The following is an 8,291-nucleotide window of genomic DNA, read 5'->3' on the forward strand; positions in this document are numbered from 1 at the left end:
AGCAGAGAGCAAAGCTCAGTATGAGTAGGGCACAGATGGCAAAGTATGAGGCTGAATAAAGGCCAGATCACTGTCTGCCAAATGTAGAATACATTGTAGAGTCATGACCACAGCCAGGGAAGAAGGGATGTTGCTGTACTAATAAAAGAAATGATGGTGGCAAACACGATGGATCAGAGTGAATATTCATGGTATTGCTGTCATTTCAGTACAAAGATGAGGTGTAGATATACACAGAGTAATATCATCCCAGGATCCCTTGGAATTTTTATGACGCATTTACTTTGATACACCCACATTTGCCATCCTCACTTTAACCAAAGCACTCAAAAGACTTAGCAAGTAGAACTCGGAATAGCTGTGGAACGGTCTATTCTGAAACCAAATCCTTAAACTTGATGTTATTGGAAGCTTTTGTCTAAAGAACTAAACTCAGGGCTTCCCCAGGGCTTCCCTGGTGGTGCAGTGGTTAAGAATCCGCCTGCCAATGCCGGGGACACAGGTTCGAGCCCTGCTCTGGGAAGATCCCACATGCCGCAGAGCAACTAAGCCCATGCGCCACAACTACTGAGCCCACGTGCCACAACTACTGAAGCCCGCGTGCCTAGAGCCCGTGCTCCACAAGAGAAGCCACTGCAATGAGAAGCCCGCGCACCTCAGAGAAGAGTAGCCCCCACTCACCACAACTAGAAGAAAGCCCATGCACAGCAATGCAGCCAAAAATAAATTAATTAAATAAAATAAATAAAACAACAAAAGAAGAACTAACCTCATTTCCATAAAGACAAGCAAAAAAACCTTACCTTTTATGATTTTACAGGCATTTCAAAAACACATTACTCATTTTAATATAAAGTCATAATAGGATTTATTATATAGAACTAACCAGAGTTGTCCTGGGAACCCACCATCTTTTTTTTTTTTTTTAAGGTCATACTCTTTTGCTTTTTTTTTTAATTTTATATATTTTATTTTATTTTATTTTTATTTTTGGCTGTGTTGGGTCTTTGTCGCTGTGCTCCGGCTTTTCTCTAGTTGTGGTGAGCGGGGGCTACTTTTCGTTGCAGTGCACAGGCTTATTGCGGTGGCTTCTCCTGTTGCGGAGCATGGGTTCTAGGCACGCAGGCTTCAGTAGTTGTAGCTTGTGGGCTCCATAATTGTGGCTCACGGGCTCTAGAGCGCAGGCTCAGTAGTTGTGGCAGACGAGCTTAGCTGCTCTGCAGCATGTGGGTTCTTCCTGGACCAGGGCTCAAACCCGTGTCCCCTGAATTGGCAGGCGGATTCTTAACCACTGTGCCACCAGGAAAGTCCAAACCCATTGTCTTATTGACTAAAAGCACCATCAGCAAAGTTTGATCTCCTACCTCCTACCATTTACAAAAAGTAAATTTCAGATGGATTGTGGATATAAATGTGAAAGACGAAACAGTAAAACTTTGAGAAGATGATATATAGGAAAATATGATTTGGAGGAAAGAAAAGATTTCTGAAACCAGATACAAACTAGCAGTTAACCCCAAAGGAGAAGATTGACAAACTAAACTATATTAAAATGAGGAACTTCTAGTAATCAAAATACACTATAAGAGAGTAAAAGCAAGTCACAGAACAGAGGAAGATATTTGCTACCCATGTAATGTACATAATGCTTCTTTCCAGAATATAAAAACAATTGTTACAAATCAAGAAAAGAAGAGAGACAGGCAGCCAACAGAAAAAAGGCAAACAGGCATCTCACACACACACACACACACACACACACTAAATGACTAATAAACATATAAAAAGATGCTTACCCTCAAAGTTCAAAGAAATGCAGATCAGTGCCACAGTGAGATATCTCTACACATTCACCAAATGACTAAAGTTAAGAGGTTGACAATACCAAGTGTTGAAAAGGTTGTGGATTAACTGGAACTCTTAAACTAGAGCTGGCTTCATAGGCATGTAACCTGTACAGTTGCATAGGGCCCTGCTTTCAGAAGGACCTTGCATTTGACTTAATGTTCAACTGTCGCCATTTTGCAATTCTTCATAATTTTTCCTTTGAACTTGTGTTTTATAAGTGAAAGCACAATGGAGCATGAGCAGAAGAGTTACACACAATATATAAGTGTGTACACTCTTCCATGCCAACCATTTGCATTTAGCATTCAGGCAGCCCCATTAGTGCAGAATTCTATTAGACCTGTAATGCATGGGAGTTAGGCTAGATTGAAACCAGTACAAGATGAAATTCCCTGGCGGTCCAGTGGTTAGGACTCTGTGCACTCACTGCCAAGGTCCCGGTTCAATCCCTGGTAGGGGAACTAAGACCCCACAAGCCTCACGGCATGGCCAAAAAAAAAAAAAAAAGCAAAAGCAAAACAAAACAGTACAAGATAAATGCGTTACATCTGCAGCTTAGTAAAGAGAAAGGGAGGGAGGGTGCAGGCAGCTGAAAGAAGCCAAGCTTTCCTTACCAACCAGAACTTACTTTGCAGAAAGAATCGTGTTCTAAGAAACATGAATGACCAAGGAATCCTATCATAACTTTTAAAATTTGTGTTACTTCCCAGCATTAGCCAACCACTTACACTATAAACGAAGATATAGAAGGAAAGAGAGATAGCACAACTATAGTTTGTTTTCCCTTTAGTCCATCCTTATCCGGAAGCTGAAGGTAGAGAGTGTTGGTAGATTGTGCACATATCAGGAAATGAAATAAAAACATTTTGAGTTAATTTCATGCAGCTTTTCCACAGTTGAAGTAAGAATGAAATACATAAGCATGTACAAGTTATGAAATACAAATTATGTAATTTTGATGATTCCACACATGAGTTTGCATTTAAAACTGGCATTGCACAATATAAAGATCAATGGTAAAATCTGTGCTAATAACTTTAAATGATATTTTTTTCTTTACTTAAAATGACATTAAATAGCAAGTTAAAAAATCATGGCAGGCTTCCCTGGTGGCACAGTGGTTGAGAATCCACCTGCCAATGCAGGGGACACGGGTTCGATCCCCGGTCAGGGAAGATCCCACATGCCGCGGAGCTGTGTGCCACAACTACTGAGCCCGCGCGCCTAGAGGCCGTGCACCGCAGCAAGAGAAGCCACCACAGTGAGAAGCCCTCATGCAGCAACAAAGACCCAACACAGCCAAAAATAAATAAATAAATTTATAAGAAAAAAAAAATCGTGGCAAGTCAAGAGACTGCAAAAGAAACAAAAAAGCCTTCTGTTTTAGTACATTTAATGGGACTTCTCCCTGCCTTTTAAAGAAGGGGCCCCCCATGTTTATTTTGCACCGGGTTCCACACATCATGTAGCTGGCTCTGCTAGTGCGACTGTATATGGAGAAAGCCCTTTGGAAAATTGTTTGCCAATATCCACCAAAGCTGAACATACACAACAAGGCCTATGACTCAGCAATTCCACTCCTACATGGAGTATATGCTCAACAGAAATGCATGCATATATTTGTAAAAGATGACCAAGAATACACATAGCAGCCTTATTCATAATAGCCAAAAACTAGAAACAACCTAACTGACCACTATTGGTAAAATGGATTAAAAAATTGTGGTATATTTATATACTTGCATAGTTTCTACAATGAAAATGAACAAATTACTACTATATACAACATGAATGAACTTCACAAACCTTATGTTAAGCAAAAGAAACCAAAGAATATGCACTATGAGATTCTGTGTAAAGTTAAAAAGCAAGCAAAAGGGGACTTCCCTGGTGGTGCAGTGGTTAAGAATCCACCTGTCAATGCAGGGGACACGGGTTCGAGCCCTGGTCTGGGAAGATCCCACATGCCATGGAGCAACTAGGCCTGTGCACCACAACTAGTGAGCCTGAGCTCTAGAGCCCATGAGCCACAACTGCTGAGCCCGCACGCCTAGAGCCTGTGCTCCGCAACAAGAGAAGCCACCACAGTGAGAAGCCCGCACGCAGCAACAAAGACCCAATGCAGCCAAACATTAATTAATTAATTAATTAATTTTTTAAAAGCAAGCAAAATTAACCTGTGGTCTTAGACATCAGGAAATTATCTTTGGGGAGTAAGAAGGGATAAGAACTGGGAGAAGGCACTTAGAAGGACTTCTGGGATGGCTGATTACATATGTTTACTTGTGATAATGTAGCAAGCTGTTTATACTGAGGGTTTGTGTACTGTTTTGTGTATTGTACTAAAATTTTTAAACTGTGTTTTTAAAAGTGACAAAAGTTATTTGCTCCCTCTCAGTTTAGATAAGAAAGTTACCTTATGACAATAAAGCACTTAATTGCAGATATGGAATCCAATAACTCAGTATCCTCTATTTTTTTTAAGCTTATATTTTCAAGAACAAGTTTATTTGTTGTCGTTGCGTTTTTTTTTGTTTTTTTTTTTTGTTTTTGTTCTTTTTTGGCCACACGGCTTGTGAGATCTAGTTCCCCGACCAGGGATTGAACACCAGCCTTCAGCAGTGAGAGCACAGAGCTCTAACCACTGTTATCACCAGGGAATTCCCTCCTCTATTCCTTTAAAGCTGAAATTTCATACAGAGTGCTCTGTAAATAAAGTCACTAATCTAAACAAATTTCAGTGGTTTTAAAGACCTATCTGCATCTCTCCTCTTCCTGCATCTTTCCTCTTCTTTCTTACTGTCTCTTCTTCTTTCTCCCCTCCTTTTCATTTAATATGTTTGTTCTACCAACTACAGGCTAAAATCTCTTCTAGATTATTCCCAGACTATAATAATTCTATCCTATTCCTAGATTGACTTGAAAACCTTTTTTTTTTTGGCTTTTAGATAATAATCTGCATTCAACATTGAAGGAAGTAGAGACTTAAGCTGCTACTATCTTAAAATTTTTTTTTATCTTTAGAGTTTTATCTACAGCTCAAGTTTAGGGACCAGAGCAGTAGAGGTTTACAAATCTCATGAATTACCGAAAAAGAGCATGGGCTTTTAGAGCTAAATAAATTTGAGTCTGAATCCTAGCTCAATCACTCACTAACTTTCAAGCACCCAAGCTTATATCTCCAGGCCTGGATTTTTTTCTACTGTAAACTAAGAATCAGAACACCTAAACTGTGGGTTTGCTGGAGTATTAACATATGTAACATTGGAGACAACATGTGTAAAGCACTTAACTCTGTGATAGCAGGTGCTCTACTATCTCACCCTCACTGAATCTAAATAGGTAGGATTTGAGAGTTATTAAGGAATGGGGAGAATGTTAGAAGGAGGGAGGAAAAGCAGGCATTAAGCATGGCCAGAGGTAGAAATGGACACAACCACCATGAAACAGACTTTAGAGAAACTTGAATAGTAGGCCTTTATTATGTAATAGAGAGTCACTAAGGAAGTAATGTGATGAAATCTCTGTTTAATGTAGCTTAATTTGGAAATAAAATGGATTGGGAGAAAGCTAGGCTAGAGAGGCAACACAGTTTTGAGGTTAAGCCTCAATTTCCTCGTCTGTAAGATGCAGATGGCACAGATACCTACTTCAAGGAGCCCTCATGTGAATACATATGTGTGGTATAATAAAAAATGTATTTTGTTTTTGTTCTCGGTTCCTGGCACAGAGCTTCAAAAAACCTTGGAATTTCTGGAGTGATCAGAGTATCTTTTGTTATTCACAAAGAACCCCTTTCCTCCATATCTGAATTTATGCTAATTCATGAGGTGACTTAGGTGGGCCTTGAGATAGTTACAAGGAAGGGACTGGCCAAGCCAGAAAGACCAAGCTTGTGATTAGAGGGTTGGAACTTTCAGCCACACCCTCCTAGATCTGGAACTCAATCAAGTGGTCGATGATTTAATCGATCATGCTTATGTAACAAAATCCTAGATAAAATCTCTGAAACAGTGAGGATCTGGGAGCTTGTTGGTTGAGGAAAGCATCCGTGTCCTGGGAGGATGGTACACCTGGAGGGGACAAGGAAGCTCAGGACCCTTCTAGACCTTGTTGTGCTGTTTACCTCTTCATCTTGCTATTCATTTGCGTCCTTCATAATAAAATGGTCATCATAAGTATAGTGTTTTCCTGAGTTCTGTGAGTTGTTCTAGTGAATTATCAAATTGGTGGGGGCTGGATTCTGGGAACTCTCAAATGTGTAGTCAAATAGGCAGAAATACAGGTAGATTTGGGATACCTAAGACTTGCAGCTGGCATCTGAAGTGGAGTTAGTCATGGGGGACTGAGCGCTTAACTTGAAGGACCTGTATTAACTCTGGGTAGTTAGTGTCAGAAATGAAAGCCTTTGACCTTAACTTGTGGGGTCCATGCTAACTCCAGCAGTGAGTATTAGAATTCGATTCACCTGTAATACACTCAGTTGGTATCAGCATATCGTAGTTGGAACACAGTATGTAAAGTACTGACACAGCGCCCAGTACAGAGGAAGTGCTCAGTAAATGATAGCTGTAATTATTATTGGCTAGAGGCAAAATCATCACTTTTTTCATTTGTTAGACAGTTGTTGAGTAATTACCCTGTGCCAAGCAGTATGCAAGGTACCCAACGATGACTAGGGCGGTCCCACTACACTCCAACCCTCAACAAGCCCACAGGGAAATAAAAACAACAACAAAAAGTGATGATGGAAATAAGTACTGAGTGTTATAGAACCAAAAAAGGAATGATTAACTTTCCGGAGGTTATAAACAGCCTCACAGAGTGTTTTAGTTTGCTAGGGCTGCTGTAACAAATTACCACAAACTGGGGTTTAAAACAATAGATGTTTCTTTTCTCACAGCTCTGGAGGCCACAAGTCAGAAATCCAGGTGTCAGCGGGGTCAGTTCCTTCTAGAAGCTCTTAGAATCTGTTCTATGTCTCTCCAGTGGCACTAGGCCTTCTACCTTCTGTGTCTCTATGTCTAAATCTCCCTCTTCTTATAAGGACACCAGTCACTGGATTAAGGCCCACCCTCATCCAGTATGACCCCATCTTAATTTGATGCATCTGCAAAGAATTTGTTTCCAATTATGGTCACATTTAGAGGTACCAAGGGTTAGGATTTAAGCACATGTTTTGGTATTACACAAGTCTATTTACAACACAGAGGTGGTGACTTCTCAACTGGTCTCAGTGGATAAGTATGGGTTCACCAGGCAAGACATACTCAAAAAACACAAACATTGGCCTCCCTGGTGGCGCAGTGGTTGAGAGTCTGCCTGCCGATTCAGGGGACACGGGTTCGTGCCCCGGTCTGGGAAGATCCCACATGCCGCGGAACGGCTGGGCCCGTGAGCCATGGCCGCTGAGCCTGTGCGTCCGGAGCCTGTGCTTCGCAACGGGAGAGGCCACAACAGTGAGGGGCCCACACACCGCAAAACAACAACAACAACAACAACCAAAAAAAACACAAACATGAAATAACTAGTAAAGACATATTGGAAAAGACTCAGACACTTATGAGAGACATTACAGAAGAAAAAATTTTGTGACTTATCGAATATAGCACCTAGCACAATGTCTGACACAGCAGTTGCTCAGAAATTCTTTTGAATATATCAATCAATTAATGAAAATTACTAAGAGTTCCCTTGGCCATGTCACCAGAAACAAGGAGTTGATTTTTCAGAAAATGGTCAGTTTGGGGCATGTTGATTTGAGATGAAAGCAAAAAACTTAAATGAAATAAATAAAGACTGGAGACAGGAGTGAGAAGGGAGTGTGCAGGGTGGGCTAGGGCTGAAGACACAAATAATAGTGTGCGGTTTTCAGGGCAGAAATTGAGACACAGATGTAGAGAACAAACATATGGACACCAAAGGGGGAAAGCAGCAGGGGTGGTGGTGTGATGAATTGGGAGATTGGAATTGACATATATACACTAATATGTATAAAATGGATAACTAATAAGAACCTGCTGTATAAAAAATAAAAAAAAATTTTTAAAAAGACACATGCAAAATAATATATATATATGAGTGTAGTCCACATAGAGATAATAGATGAAAATGAGATTATATGAAATCTCCAACATCTGGAATAAAAAGATCCAAGAATTCAGCCTGTGGGTGCATAGTACAGGCCAGAGGAAGAGTCAGTTAGGAAAACAGAAGAAGCAATCACGAATATAGGAAGAAAATACCAAGCATCATCATAGAGGAAAAAAAGGCAAAAATTCAAGAAAGATGATGTGATGAGAGACTAATGCTCAGAATAAGCCCTGAGGCCATTTGATCTGAAAAATTACTAGTACCTTTAGACCTAAGTATGCTGGATATTTTCATATACAGACTTGTTATTGCTTTCATTATCAAGACACCAGATTAAAATCTTAAAAAGT

The sequence above is a fragment of the Monodon monoceros genome, unplaced genomic scaffold (assembly GCF_005190385.1).
Source record: "Monodon monoceros isolate NGI ecotype Baffin Bay Population unplaced genomic scaffold, NGI_Narwhal_1 Super_Scaffold_6, whole genome shotgun sequence".
NCBI lineage: Eukaryota > Metazoa > Chordata > Mammalia > Artiodactyla > Monodontidae > Monodon > Monodon monoceros.